At 46.5% G+C, this 15,528-nt stretch overlaps 1 long non-coding RNA gene across 1 annotated transcript in view; it reads right to left on the bottom strand.

Moving 5' to 3' along the window:
• Positions 1-15,528, bottom strand: part of LOC137562883 (uncharacterized) — a 100,649-nt gene that overhangs the window by 79,669 nt on the left and 5,452 nt on the right. The window lies entirely within an intron of this gene.

Raw genomic sequence — 15,528 nt, 5'->3', positions numbered from 1 at the left:
TGCAACCTTCCCTGCAGCCCAGAGCGTTGAGACAGCACAGCCCCTACTCCAACTTCTGAGGCATCAACCTCCACAATGAATGGGTAAGAGGTGTCTACGTGTCTCAATATGGGTGCAGAGCAAAACAATTTTTTCAAGTGAGAAAAAGCTGCCACAGCCTCAGGAGACCAGTGGTTGGTATCTGCCCCCTTTTTTTGTGAGACTGGTAAGAGGGGCAATCATCGTGGAGTATCCCTTTATGAACCTCCTATAGTAATTCGCAAAACCTAAAAATCTTTGCAGGGGCTTCAACCCCACTGGCTGTGGCCATTCCAGGACAGCTGTGACCTTGGCAGGATCCATTGACAGACCTGAGGTGGAGATCACATACCCAAAAAATGTGACAGTGGTCACCTCGAAAATACATTTCTCCACCTTGGCATACAGCATATTTTGCCTCAATTTGTCCAACACGAATTTAACGTGGACCCTGTGCTCGGGGAGGTTGTTGGAATAGATTAGTATATCGTCAAGGTATACTAGTACAAACCTACCCAACACCTCCCTGAATACCTCGTTGATTAATTCTTGAAAGACGGCTGGCGCATTGCACAACCCGAAGGGCATCACTAAGTACTCGTAATGCCCGTCGGGAGTGTTGAAGGCCGTCTTCCATTCATCACCCTTTCTAATGCGGACCAGGTTGTATGCACCCCTCAGATCTAATTTTGAAAAGATCTTAGCGTTGGTGACTTGCGTAAATAAATCGTCTATCAATGGTAACGGATAACGATTCTTCACCGTGATTTTATTCAGGCCACGGTAGTCGATGCATGGTCGCAGCCCTCCGTCTTTTTTCTTAACAAAAAAGAATCCGGCCCCTGCAGGCGACCGGGAGGGGCGAATGAACCCTTTGGCTAGATTGTCACGAATGTACTCCTGCATCGCTATTTTCTCTGGTCCAGACAAATTATACAGGTGGCCCCTAGGGGGCATACAACCGGCACGGAGATCGATGGGGCAATCGAAAGGGCGATGAGGAGGTAACTTGTCAGCAGCCTTGGGACAGAATACATCCGAGAACTCGGAGTATTGCTCGGGAACCCCCTCCACATGCAACTTGGTCTGACCTAAAGTCACCTTCCCTAGACACTGTTGGGAACAGAAGTCTGACCAACTAGTTAATTGTCCTGTAGCCCAATTAATCTGTGGCGAATGGAGCTGCAGCCAGGGCATTCCTAAAACAATTGTGGAGGTGGTCATGTGTAATATAAAGAAACTTAGACTTTCGTTATGCAGAACCCCAATAGTGACTTCCACCTCTGGTGTCTGAGACAGCGGACGGTCCCTTTGCAGCGGGGAGTCGTCCACAGCAGTAACCTGGATAGGTGGTTTTACTGGGGTGAGCGGAATGCCCAACTTTTCTGCGAACTCTGAACTCATAAAGTTAGCCGCGGAGCCAGAATCAACAAAGGCTTCTGTGGCTTCAGATTTGTCCCCCCATGTAATCATACATGGAAGGAGCAAACGTTTTTCGTTTAAGGGTATGAGCCGGGCACCTAGGGTGCTACCCCCTACCACTCCTAAACGGTAGCATCTTCCCGGCTTGTTAGGGCAGTTCTGTACTATATGCCCCCCTTCAGCACAGTACAGACACAGCTGTTCGGTCATTCTCCGTCTTCGCTCTACCTGGGTCAATTTTGACCGAGCAATCTGTATCGGCTCGGATGGAGGCAAGACGGGAGAAGGTGAAATAGTAGGAGGTGGAGTCACTGGGACCGTAGTGTAAGATACCCCTCTGACACGGGAACTACCCCTGGTCTGTTTTTGGTAGCGCAGCCTGCGGTCGATTCGGATGGCCGCTGAGATGGCCTCATCGACTGTTCTGGGCTCGGGCTGGCTTAACATCAAATCAGAGACCTCATCGGACAGCCCTGACAAGAAACGATCTAATAGGGCATAAGTGTCCCACCTGGCCGTAACTGACCACCTCCTAAACTCGGCCGCGTAATCTTCGACCGGACCTTCGCCTTGACGCAAAAGCTTGAGCTTCCGCTCAGAAGTCAAAGCAAGGTCCGAATCGTCGTAAATTACTGCCATAGCTTTAAAGAATTCCTCTACAGAGGTAAGAGCTTTGTCTCCAGCGGGCAGCCTATATGCCCAAGACTGGGAGTCGCCAGACAACAAAGTCTTTATAAACGTGACCCTCTGGGTCTCAGTACCCGAAGATTGGGGTCTCAACTCAAAATAGGACAATACTCTACTCCTAAAATTCCGGAAGTCAGATCTGTGGCCGGAAAAGCTTTCAGGTACAGGCATACGTATGTCAGAGCTAGGAGAGGATCGCACATGATCCACTGATGTCTGGAGGGTTTGTACAGACCCTGATAGGGCATCAATAAGAGTTATGTGGGCGCCCAGTACTTGATTGATGTTGTCCACCGAAGTGGCAAGTACACCCAGACAATCAGTGTTTGCGTCCATTTTGTATTTGGTCTGGCGTTCTGTAACGATCGGTGAAGCACAGAGAGGATCTGATTACCGGTGATCTGCAGTATCACTGGGAATACAGATATATACCGGATTATAAGTGATCTGCAGTCTCACCGATAATCCGATATACTAGCTAACCTCTGTTCACCTGAGTAGAGTGTAGTGTTTGGTGTAACAGTAACACTTTGAGGACTAGGCCTCAGTGCAGCAAGGAGTACTGCACAGATTCCTTCTGCAGACCTGAGCTCTCCAAGACGGGAGGAGTCAGACTGACAGTAGGAAGGATGTCTGGAAGTGACCCTCAGGAGGAAAGGTCGCTAACAGAGCGAGGAACCGCCTCTAACGGTAAGGTCGGTTCTCGAGGTCGGACAAGCCAGGTCGTACACACACGGACAGATAAAGTACAAGATCAGGAGGCAAAGGCGGAGTCTAAGTACAGGCAGGGTTCAGTAACGGGGTATCAGAAATATCGAGGTACAGAATCAGGAGGCTGAGGCGGAGTCTAGAAACGAGGCGGGGTTCGGCAACAGGGTATCAGAAATATCAAGGTACAAGATCAGAGTTCAGAAGGGTAGTCAAGGCAGGCAAAAGTCATAACAAATAATCACAATCAAACTAGTACTTTAAGCTATCAACAAAATCTAGCTAAGTGTAGGATTACAGCTCCAGCTGGTCCCGGCACACTTGCGGATCTGACTACGGATCTGGGTGCTTCCACATATGTGATCGCACGCCAGACAAAGAGCAAGTGAACAACCAGCAGTATATATACTCTAGGACCTTTCCAGGACCTCCCTAATTGCTGGTCCAATGAGAGCAGTGGAATTTGTCAGCTGACCCAGCTGGTCAGCCGACACCCTTCTAACTGCTATTTAAACTCTGCCTCTGTGCTCGCGCGCGTGTAAGTCTGAATCTTGGTGGACTATCAGTCCCAGCCACACCAGTACTGTCTTGCAATGTATCCAGTGAACTGAGTGCGGGAGCCGCCTCCGATGCGGATTCCGCCGCTCTGCCTAAGCGGCATGCGGCGTTTTTTCCGCGTTGTGACGCCATGCTGGACGCGGAAACAGCCGCCTCGCCTTGAGAGACAGCGGCTTTTCCGCGTTTCATCACAATTTACCAGTGGTTTTGGCACTGTGAGCAGGTGCCAGGTCGTTCTGAAAAATGAAATCTTCATCTCCATAAAGCTTTTCAGCAGATGGAAGCATGAAGTGCTCCAAAATCTCCTGATAGCTAGCTGCATTGACCCTGCTCTTGATAAAACACAGTGGACCAACACCAGCAGCTGACATGGCACCCCAGACCATCACTAACTGTGGGTACTTGACACTGGACTTCAGGCATTTTGGCATTTCCCCCTCTCCCCAGTCTTCCTCCAGACTCTGGCACCTTGATTTCCGCATGACATGCAAAAGTTGCTTTCATCCGAAAAAAGTACTTTGGACCACTGAGCAACAGTCCAGTGCTGCTTCTCTGTAGCCCAGGTCAGGCGCTTCTGCCGCTGTTTCTGGTTCAAAAGTGGCTTGACCTGGGGAATTCTGCACCTGTAGCCCATTTCCTGCACACGCCTGTACACGGTGGCTCTGGATGTTTCTACTCCAGACTCAGTCCACTGCTTCTGCAGGTCCCAAAAGGTCTGGAATCGGTCCTTCTCCAAAATCTTCCTCAGGGTCCGGTCACCTCTTCTCATTGTGCAGCGTTTTCTGCCACATTTTTCCTTCCCACAGACTTCCCACTGAGGTGCCTTGATACAGCACTCTGGGAACAGCCTATTAGTTCAGAAATTTCTTTCTGTCTTGAGGTACGTACACACATGCGACTGTAGTCGTTTGAAACGATCGTTCCCCGATCATTTCAAACGACGATCGTTTGAAAAAAAGCAGCCAACGACCATGAAATCTAACGACGGACGAGCTAGATCGTTCAAAACGAATGATCTAGCTTGGCGGATTTTTCCCAACGAGGATCGTTTGCAAAAGTGGTACATCGTTGGAAACGATCGTTCGTACTAGGCTTGACATGCGGATTTCACTATTTCTCCATGGAACTTTTCATTTTTATGCGCAAGCGCAATAGTTGCTTTACGTGATGTAACGTTCGTTCCAACGATCAGATCATTACACACCTTTAAAAACTATCTTTACTTAGGTCGTTCTTTCGTCAATTAAAAGTTCGTTCGTCGTTCATAACGAACGATCGTTGTCGCATGTGTGTACGTAGCATTACCGTCTTGCTTGAGGGTGTCAATGATGGCCTTCTGGTCGGCAGTCTTACCCATGATTGCGGTTTTGAGTAATGAACCAGGCTGGGAGTTTTTAAAAGCCTCAGGAATCTTTTGCAGGTGTTTAGAGTTAATTAGTTGATTCAGATGATAGCTCGTTTGGAGAACCTTTTCATGATATGCTAATTTTTTGAGATAGCAATATTGGGTTTTCATGAGCTGTATGCCAAAATCATCAATATTAAAACAATAAAAGGCTTGAACTACTTCAGTTGTGTGTAATGAATCTAAAATATATGAAAGTCTAATGTTTATCAGCACATTACAGAAAATAATAAACTTTAGCACAATATGCTAATTTTTTGAGAAGGACCTGTATATTCCTCACTCATGAAAGGCCAGTGAAATTCAAATGTGTACGTAGTGCACATAAATGATGCCTGCATTGATGCAAAAAGCTCAGCGTGCGTTATAAAAACAATAGCGCACTGCTTGCATGATGTACATTAGTAACGCACACGTCAATGCATACATGATGTGAGTTGCACAACGTACGTTACATTACTGACATAAACACCAGTAAAACTATGTGTACATGTATGTATAAGGCCTCGTTTCCACTTGTGCGGCGTGCGTCTGCGAGATGCACGCCGGCACTGAGCGGGTGGGCGGGATCGCAGGCGAATTCCATGAGCCGTGCCAGGCACGGCTATGGGAATCGCAGCCTCCGCCGCGAATTCTGTGGGGGGTTCCGGCCGAATCGCTACCGCAAGCGATTCGGCTGGCAGCGCTATTCTCCCCTATGGCAGAGTTTCCCTGTGCGATTCATGTGCGGGGAAACTCTGCGTAATCGCTGCGGTTTCCGCGATAATGGAAATGGGGCCTTAGGCTGGTGCACACATAGCAGAAACACTGCATTTTATGCAGCATTGTTAGTCAATGGGATGCAGAAAAAGACGCGGAGACCTGCGATTTACAGTATGCGTTTCGCAAACGCTGGTTTTGTTGCATATTATGCGGGATTTCTGCCAAAATGCACATAATGAAAGTCAGTGGAGCACAATGTCTGTGGAGCTTTGCTCTGACAAGCCTGATGTGCAATAAAGTTTTTGATGCTTTTTTTTTTATGCGTTTTTTTTTTTTTTTTTAATAATGATTTCTGAAGTAATTCCGCTTCCTGTTGTCTTCCTAGTGATTTGCATAAATGTAGATTTTAAAAAAACGCATACGAAACGCATATGCGGTTTACATATGCGAACCGCAAACGCATTAAAACGCATTAAAACGCACGCCAAACACCTAAAAAATGCATCTGCATAAAAAACCCGCAAATGCACCAAATACAAAATCGCTCACCCACCTGCATAAAATGTTCCTTTTTCACGCTATGTCTTATGTGAACTTAGCCTTAGGCTGGAAGCTTTCAGCTGTGCACTGCATGCTCCCAGCCTTAGCATTCATACTTGAAAGGGCAAAACGCCGGCGATTTTTGCCAGCGTTTTGCGGGAATGATTTTTCAGCAATTTCACACGGAAAAATCACTGAACAGTTCAGCGATTTCTCTGCTATCGCGTTTAGCGCTTCTATAGCACTGAAACGCGATCGCCGGTATATCGCCTGAAAATGGTGCAGGCTACGAGTTTGCGTTTCGCGATTTGGACGATTTGTGGCGATTAGTGCAAATCGGCCAAGTAAGAACGGGCCCATAGGGTTTTATTACACTAGCGCTTTCAAAAGCGCTAGTGTTTGAGCGTTTTGTCAAAATCGCCGGCAAAACGCTCAAGTGTGAATGGGGCCTTACTGATCTCTTGTGAATCAGGGCCTATATGTTTTATCTCACCAAGCTCCTGTTCAGCTCAATGTTCATGTTATGCAAAGATTGCTTTGTTTTGCTGCACAGCAGCTTCCACAGGATAATTACCCGAGTGTAAGATTAGTCAGCTTCTAACCTTTATTGCACGTCTGGCTTGTCAGAGCAAAGCTCCACAGATCTTCAGCAGTATGAGGCCTGGAACCCACTAGAGCGATTTTTTGAGCGTTTAGGGAGCAATTCAAAATGCTAGCGATTTCCCTAAACGCTCAGCTAATGTTAATGGATGGGCCAAATTCCACTGGAGCGATTGCGATTAGCAAAATCACAAACGCAGGACATGCAGTATTTTTGGAGCATTAGTGTTTCAATGTAAAGTATATAAACGCTGGTGTAATCGCTCATGAATGGCTATACAGAGCGATTTGCTAACATTTTAAAATGACTGCACACTGTAAAAAAATTAAAATTAATTGAAAGGACCAATCAGAATTAAAATCGCTAATCACTACACAATCGCTGGCAAAAACCTTACACTTTTAAAAAATTGCTACCAAAATCGCCAGAAAATGCTCATGAAATCACTTACAAAATGTTCATTAAAAGCGCTAGCGATTGCAATTTGTGCTTTGTAGTGGGTCCCAGGAATAGGCCCCATTCACATTACCAAACCCAGATGGCCGCGCACTCAGAACACAAGACGTGTGAACACACACCATCTGCGTTTGTCACTGTAGTGAATGGGACAGCCATGTGTTTGGTCAAAAAATGCGTGCAGCATGCGTTTGCGGACCACACTGGTCCGCAACGCATGCAGTGTGAACATCAAACAGTGCAGTCTATGCACTTCTGATGTCGTGCGTGTCTGCCTCCCGCACGCGTTGCTGAAATACGGACGGCAACGCGTGTAATGTGAACGAGGCCTTAGTCTTGGAAAAGGGAACAACAGTGATGGAGCAGAAGTACTGGAAAACCCCGAATCTTAGCTAAACCACAGATTTGGCATGTCAAGTAGTTCCTGTTTGTCTACATTACATTATTGTGTGCCAGTATAAAGATCAAAAGCTAAGAACTGGTTGGTGCGATAGGCAACTACACAATTTATTTCTTTTTTTACATTTTCACTTTTTAAATTTTACATCTATTTGTACTCTATGCACATTCCCTGAGATTTAGTACTCTACAGACATTCCCTGAGATTTGGTGCTCTACAGACATTCCCTGAGATTTGGTACTCTACAGACATTCCCTGAGATTTGGTGCTCTACAGACATTCCCTGAGATTTGGTACTGTACAGACATTCCCTGAGATTTGGTGCTCTACAGACATTCCCTGAGATTTGGTGTTCTACAGACATTCCCTGAGATTTGGTGCTCTACAGACATTCCCTGAGATTTGGTACTCTACAGACATTCCCTGAGATTTGGTGCTCTACAGACATTCCCTGAGATTTGGTACTCTACAGACATTCCCTGAGATTTGGTGCTCTACAGACATTCCCTGAGATTTGGTACTGTACAGACATTCCCTGAGATTTGGTGCTCTACAGACATTCCCTGAGATTTGGTACTTTACAGACCAGTGGCGTAGCTAAGGAGCTGTGGGCCCCGATGCAAGTTTTACATGGGGCCCCCCAAGCACTCTGTACATAATAATAGATATGGCGCACCAAAACCTGCCAATGGCAACTACAGTAACAGAGGTGCAAGTAGGGGATGGGGAACAATTTGTTAATGATTACTGCTATTCAAAGTATCTATAGAAGTGATTAATATGAGCACAGGACCAATAGATAGCTAATACTGCAATTGAGGGAGTGCCCTTTGGGGCCTCTCTAGCCCAAGGACCCCGATGCGGTCGCAACCTCTGCAACCCCTATTGCTACGCCCCTGCTACAGACATTCCCTGAGATTGGGTACTCTACAGACATTCCCTGAGATTTGGTACGCTACAGACATTCCCTAAAATTTGGTACTTTACAGACATTCCCTGATATTTGGTACTTTACAGACATTCCCTGAGATTTGGTACTCTACAGATATTCCCTGAGATTTGGTACTTTACAGACATTCCCTGAGATTCGGTACTCTACAGACATTCCCTGAGATTTTATTATTATTATTATTTTTTATTTATATAGCGCCAACATATTCCGCAGCGCTTTACAAAGCACAATAAGACGACAAGGGGAACATAGATACAACTAACAAATGTACAGAAGAGTTCCAAGCAGCACAAATATTGTTACAAAACAGTAAACATTAGGAGGATGACCCTGCCCTTGCGAGCTTACACTCTGATGGGTAGTGGGGGACCCACTAGGTTAGGGGGTGGAGGATGGATGACCCTTTGCCTCTGATTACAATGTGACAGATAAGGGCTATAGAATGTTATAAGCTTGTCTGAAAAGGTGTGTTTTAAGAGTGCGTTTGAAGATGTCCTGGTTTTGGAGCATGACGTACAGGCTGTGGAAGAGAGTTCCAGATAAGGGATGATGCTCGTGTAAAGTCCTGGATGCGAGCATGAGAGGAGGTGATCAGCTTAGAGGCCAGGAGAATTTCTTGGGAGAAGCGAAGGTTGTGGGAGGGACAATATCTTGAGATTAGTGAGGAGATGTATGGAGGAGACAACCCGTGGAGGGCTTTGTATGTTAGAGTCAGGAGTTTGAACTGGATCCTCTGGGTAATGGGTAACCAGTGGAGAGAACGGCACAGTGGGGCTGCATCAGAAGAACGTGGGGAAAGGTGAATGAGGCGGGCTGCTTAATTTAGAAGGGATTGGAGAGGTGCTAGCCTGTTTTTTGGTAGACCACAGAGTAGGGTGTTGCAGTAGTCTAGGCGGGAGATGATTAAGGCATGAACAAGCATTTTGGTGACCTCTTGTGTGAGGAAGGGACGGATACGGAATATATTTTTGAGCTGGAAATAGCAGGTGGTGGTTAATGAGGCAATGTGAGGTTTAAAGGAGAGCTCTGAGTCAAGTGTAATACCCAAGCAGCGGGCCTTAGTGGTTGAGGTTATTGGGGTGTTATCTACAGTTATGGTTGCAATTGGTCGGGGTGTAGATAGCGATGGTGGGAAAATCACAATTTCCGTTTTAGTCATGTTGAGTTTGAGGAAGCGGGAGGACATGAATGCAGAAACGGCACGTAGACAGTCGGGGACTCTAGATAGTAGTGATGACAGATCAGGAGCTGAGAGATAGATTTGGGTGTCATCCGCATAGAGGTGATACTGGAAGCCAGAAGAGTTAATTAGTTGTCCCAGGCCACGAGTGTAGATTGAGAAAAGAAGTGGCCCAAGAACAGAGCCTTGAGGTACACCAACAGACAGTGGGTGTGGGGAGGAAATGGTGTTAGAGAAGGATACAGTGTAAGAGCGTCCAGAGAGATAAGAGGAGATCCAGGAATGTGCTTGTCCCTTGATTCCTTGATGTAGAGATTTGGTGCTCTACAGATATTCCCTGAGATTTGGTACTTTACAGACATTCCCTGAGATTTGGTGCTCTACAGACTTTCCCTGAGATTTGGTCCTCTACAGACATTCCCTGAGATTTGGTACGCTACAGACATTCCCTGAGATTTGGTACTGTACAGACATTCCCTGAGATTTGGTACTGTACAGACATTCCCTGAGATTTGGTACTGTACAGACATTCCCTGAGATTTAGTACTCTACAGACATTCTCTGAGATTCGGTACTGTGCCTAGCGATTTTCTAAGCATGCCTAACGATTTTTGGAGCGTTTTTGTGTAGCGTTTTTTTATTTTTTGTTACAGTAGAGCTGGAACTGAACAGCTTCTGTAACAAAAACGCTTGGAAAATAACTCTGATCTAGCTTTATTCAGAGCAAGTTTCCACTTTCCTATATTTAACATTGAGGTTAAATCTCCTCAGAAATCAGCAAAAATGCTGCAGGAACCGCGTTTGCATCGCTCCTGTGTGCTCCATCCCATTCCAATACATTAGCCAAGCGCTTTTTAAAGCGCAAGAGTTTTAAAAAGCGTTTATAAGCGCTCTTGGTGTGCACCAGCCCTTAAAGAGAGTCTGAAGCGAGAATAAATCTCGCTTCAGACCTCATATATAGCAGGCCGGGACAAGGTCTTTCAGCACCCAAGGCTGAGACAGCAAAGTGCGCCCCTCCGTCCCTCCCACCCCCGCCATCACACACTAATTGCTATTAGACTAAGGGCGCCCCAGGGCCCCCAACATCCCCAACACCTTAATCTCTAGTTATCTGGCTTGCAGTCACTGCTATGTATGCCCTTTTTTTATTTCTTTGTGCTTCAAACACAATTGGGAATGACAGCTGAATGAATTGTGCGCCCCCTCCTACACTGCGCCGAGGCTGGAGCCTCTTCAGCCTCTGCCTCGACCCTGGGCACGTGTGCCCCTGCTAAACCGCCGCTATCCCGCGGCTTAACGGGGGTCCCTTGACCCTCAAATCCCCCTCCGTGCAGCGGGGAAGCGCTTCCTGGTTGGGGCAGGGTTAACCGCCCTGCCCCACGCGCGTCTGTCAGCACGTATCTCCGCCTCTCCCCCGCCCCTCTCAGTCTTCCTTCACTGAGAGGGGCGGGGGAGAGGCGGCGATGCGCGGCTGATAGACGCGACTGGAGGCAGGGCTGCAGCCGTTAGCCCTGCCTCCAGGAACGACCAAGCCTGCGACCAAGTGTCGCAGTGGGGGGTTTTGGGGTGAAGAGACCCCCGTTTAGCGGCGCGTATGCGGCGGTTTAGCAGGGGCACACGTGCCACTGCTAACTATGAGCTCTGAAGCGAGATTTATTCTCGCTTCAGAGTCTCTTTAAGGCGCGTACACACGCCAGATTTTTTTTTAAACTACAGATGTGTGATCCAGATATCAATGCAGCCAGAGATCAGCAGGACAGCCAGGCAACTGGTATTGTTTAAAAGGAAATAAATATGGAAGCCTCCATATCCCTCTCAGATGAACGTTCAGTGCGGCTGATGACACTGTCTGCATTGTACAAACCTGATCGTTTTCAAATTTGACCATAAATGGATCTGGAGACAAACATCTGATGTCTGTGGGCGCTTTTATATTTTGTCAGCATGGTGGAAATTCTCAGACTCTGTCAAGTCCTTAATACCATTTGATTATTTTGAATGTGATATTTACAGCAACATGACCCCCTTGAGACAAAAATCTGCAGACGTGGCATTTATTTTTAGCACATTCATGTGTGGTAAAAAAAAAAAAAAAAAAAAGAAGAAAAAAAATTCTGGAAATAGTTTTGTAAAGTCAGAACAGGCCAGATCTGTCTGCAGTGTGGTCAGCACACAGCTGATACCCAATTCTAATTCCTACAGGAAGAATCGGGAAAACTGGAGTGAGTATCAGCCTGTCCCTAGCAACAGACAACAGTGACCCTGTATAAATGCATGAAAGAAAAATACTGCCAAAAAGTAAAGATGTTGCATACAGATACCAATGCTATCCTTCCATATATGATAAGTGCACTGAGGGCTCATTCACACTAGGGGTGTTTTCCGTCTTGTTTCAAGCGCAAGCGATTTTTAAAATCACCCACAAAACGTTTGTGCAATGAATCTCTATGAGACGGTTCACATCAGCGCGGTTCGTGCGCTGTGCGGTCAGCAAAGCTGTGCCTGGACCATTTTTGGGGCGTTTTGCTATAATGGAAGGTATAGGAAGAGCGCTAAACGCTCACAAAACCGTTTTATGTGGCGTTTGCGTTCGCTTCTTTTAGATGGTGATCAGTGCTTAGATCTATTGATCTCCTTGAGGGCTGGAACCCTCTGAAGTGCTTTTTTGAGCGTTTAGGGATCGCTTTAAATCGCTAGTGATTTCTCTAAATACTCTGCCAATGTAAATAAATGTAACAAATTCCACAGTAGCGATTGTTGTGATAAGCAAAATCGCAATCGCAGGACATGCAGCATTGTGGGAGCATTTGCGCTTCAGTGTAAAGTATTGAAGTGCTGGCAAATCGCTCATCAATTGCTACACATAGTGATTTGTGTGGGATTTTAAATGACTGCAAACTGTAAAAATAATAATAATAATAATTTGAAACAACCAATTACAATTAAAATCTCTAATCGCAAATTGCCATCACTATTGCTGGCAAAAAGCTTACACTTTTTAAAATCGCTACCAAAATCGCCGGGAAAACGCTCATGAAATCGCTTACAAAACGCTTATTAAAAATGCTAGCGATTTGCGACTTGTAGTGGGTTCCAGGCCTGAGGCAGCTTTTGATCGCAAGTGACAAATGGCTGTTTGCTGAAAAAAAAAAAAAAGCTGACACTCAGGCCTGGTGCACACCAAAAACCGCTAGCAGATCCGCAAAATGCTAGCAGATTTTGAAATGCTTTTTCTTCTTTTTCTGTAGCATTTCACCTAGCGTTTTGCGGTTTTGTGTAGCGGTTTTGGTGTAGTAGATTTCATGTATTGTTACAGTAAAGCTGTTACTGAACAGCTACTGTAACAAAAAACGCCTGGCAAACCGCTCTGAAGTGCCGTTTTTCAGAGCGGTTTGCGGTTTTCCTATACTTAACATTGAGGCAGAAACGCATCCGCAATCCAAAATCTGCAGCAGCCCGGGAGTATGCGTTTCTGTAAAACGCCTCCCGCTCTGGTGTGCACCACCCCATTGAAATACATTACCCAAGCGGATCCGCACCCGCAAGCGGATCGCAAACTGCAGCCGAAACGCTCTGGTGTGCACTAAGCCATACTGACTGCCGAATTTCAAAGTGACAAGACAAGACAACGTAGCAGCAAAACTCACTTTATTTATCCTCTGCCCCACTGAAGCCAATGGCCTTCTCCACGCTGAGACTTACAAAGGCTATTTGACAAGCTGTAACGTTGCAATGTCACCACTTATCACTGCTTATTGCCACTTTATAAACATGGCAATAATCAGTTATCAATGATACTTATCTGCAAAAGTGGTAACCAAGGAAAACAGGCGATGGTTGAAGCTGATAATCACCTTTATCAATGTATAGATCAGCCGGCCACCAGAAAAAGTTTTCCTCCTTTAGGCCTTATTCACACTATACATGTTGCTGTATGCATTTCGGCCACACGTATGCTGTACGACACATAAGAATATAAGAAGTGCATGGACAGCACTGTCTGACATGCACACTTCATGCACTGCGAAGCAGTGTCATGCGATATTGCACTGCTGCACGCATTTTCAGCAAAACGCAATGCTGACCCATTCATGGGATCAGCAGCGCAAAGCACATGAACGCAGATGGCGGGTAATTGTGTGCGTTGCGCTCCGATCACACAGCCATTTACGTTTTCTTGTGTGAATGAGCCCTTACAAACAAGCCACATAGTGATAATCATTGACACTACTGTATAATAACACCAATGAAGCTAGGTACACAGTGGGACGCAGGGGCGTGGCAATAGGGGGGTGCAGAGGTAGCAACCGCATCGGGGCCCTTGGGCTCTTTAGCTCTTTATTAGTCCTATGCTGATAATATTCACTTCTATAGATGATTAGAATAGCAGTGATCATTGATACACTGTTTCCCATCCCCTTCTTGCACCTCTGACACTGTGGTTGTGTGGCGTATCAATTGCTATGTATAAAGAGCTTGGGAGGCCCCAATGCAAAACTTGCTCTGGGGCCCACAGCCTCTTCGCTACGCCACTAGTGGAACGTTGTGCTGTGTTCCCTGTGTAACAGGAACACAACAGAACAAAAAGGTGGTACCGCACATTATGGCCGCATTACGTCACATACCGTGAAGTATACGGTGAAGCATACAGTCAATGAAAAGTATGCTTCCCTGTGCCTGTTTCTGTGTGCATTTAGTGGTAAGTCACTGCAGCAGTGTGTTACCATAACGCACCACGCTACACCGCAACGCTAACATCACACTGTGAGCGTCGCATAGACTTAATATTGCAGTGCATCTTTCAGTGTTGCGATGCCTCCCTAACTTCACTCCATAATGTCCAATGTGAACCTAGCCTGAAAAGATGATGTGAATGATGAAAGACCCTAATTATGCTCTCTGGATGCAGGTGTGGTGAAAGATACTGCGACCCAACAGATTCTGCAACTTGCTGTGCAGCGCATGTGCACTGTAAGGACTGCGCATAACTGCGCATGGGTGGCTTTTTTCAGGAATTATGACTAATTATTTGCAACCACCGGTGTCTACACAGCTATTAGTTCCCTCCTAGAGGGTATTAGTTCCCTCCGGGGGAGGGGGAACTTATTAGTTTCCTCCAGGGGGGTTATTAGTTGGCCGGCAGAGGAGGGTTTTGTGTAAGAACAGGGTTTGGTTGGGTTGCATTTTCTGATACTCATAGCTTTGAAGTGTACCAGAGACGGAGCCCCCGAAATGTAATATAAGTACCTGGGGCTTCCTCCAGCCCCGCTCCCACGGTGTCCTCTTCTCCCTCTCTGTTTGTTTGCTACTGGCCCCAGAAAATCCATCAGTTGGGGCCATTCGGCGCATGTGCAGTCTTGCCAGGTGCACTCCCCTGTATTGCTCCCGCTGTCGGAAGCATTCTGTGCCTGTGTAACGCAGAATGCTCCAGGCGATGTGAACGTGGCGGGAGCGCACGTGTGGCTGGGCCGAGCATGCGCACTTGGCCACGAAAAGTCTTGACTCCATTCGCCTGCAATTGGCCCTGGAGGACTTTTTGGGGCCAATTGCAGGCAAACGGAGAAGGAGAAGAGGAAGCCATGAGAGCGATCAGGCCGGAGGGGGTTGGAGGAAACCCCAGGTATGTATATTTTATTGCTAATCCCCCATCTCAGGTTCCCTTAAAGTCAATGGTTAGATTGCACTTTCTGATACTAATATCTATAAATGATTGCAACCGGTTGCAAAATCTGGAAAGGTTGCAAAAACTTTCACCACAGGGGCCCTGTTGCAGTCATAACCTCTACAACCCCTATCCCAACACACTGCCTGGGCTGGGCAACCTCAACGCATCTGCTCCGCTTTCTCCAGATCAATCATTCTCACAGCTATCTTTCTCTCGTTTGGCAGTCTCCTGCTG

The sequence above is a fragment of the Hyperolius riggenbachi genome, chromosome 3 (assembly GCF_040937935.1).
Source record: "Hyperolius riggenbachi isolate aHypRig1 chromosome 3, aHypRig1.pri, whole genome shotgun sequence".
NCBI lineage: Eukaryota > Metazoa > Chordata > Amphibia > Anura > Hyperoliidae > Hyperolius > Hyperolius riggenbachi.
Note: the sequence above shows the minus strand (reverse complement) of the source record. Positions and strands in the feature narration are given on the sequence as shown.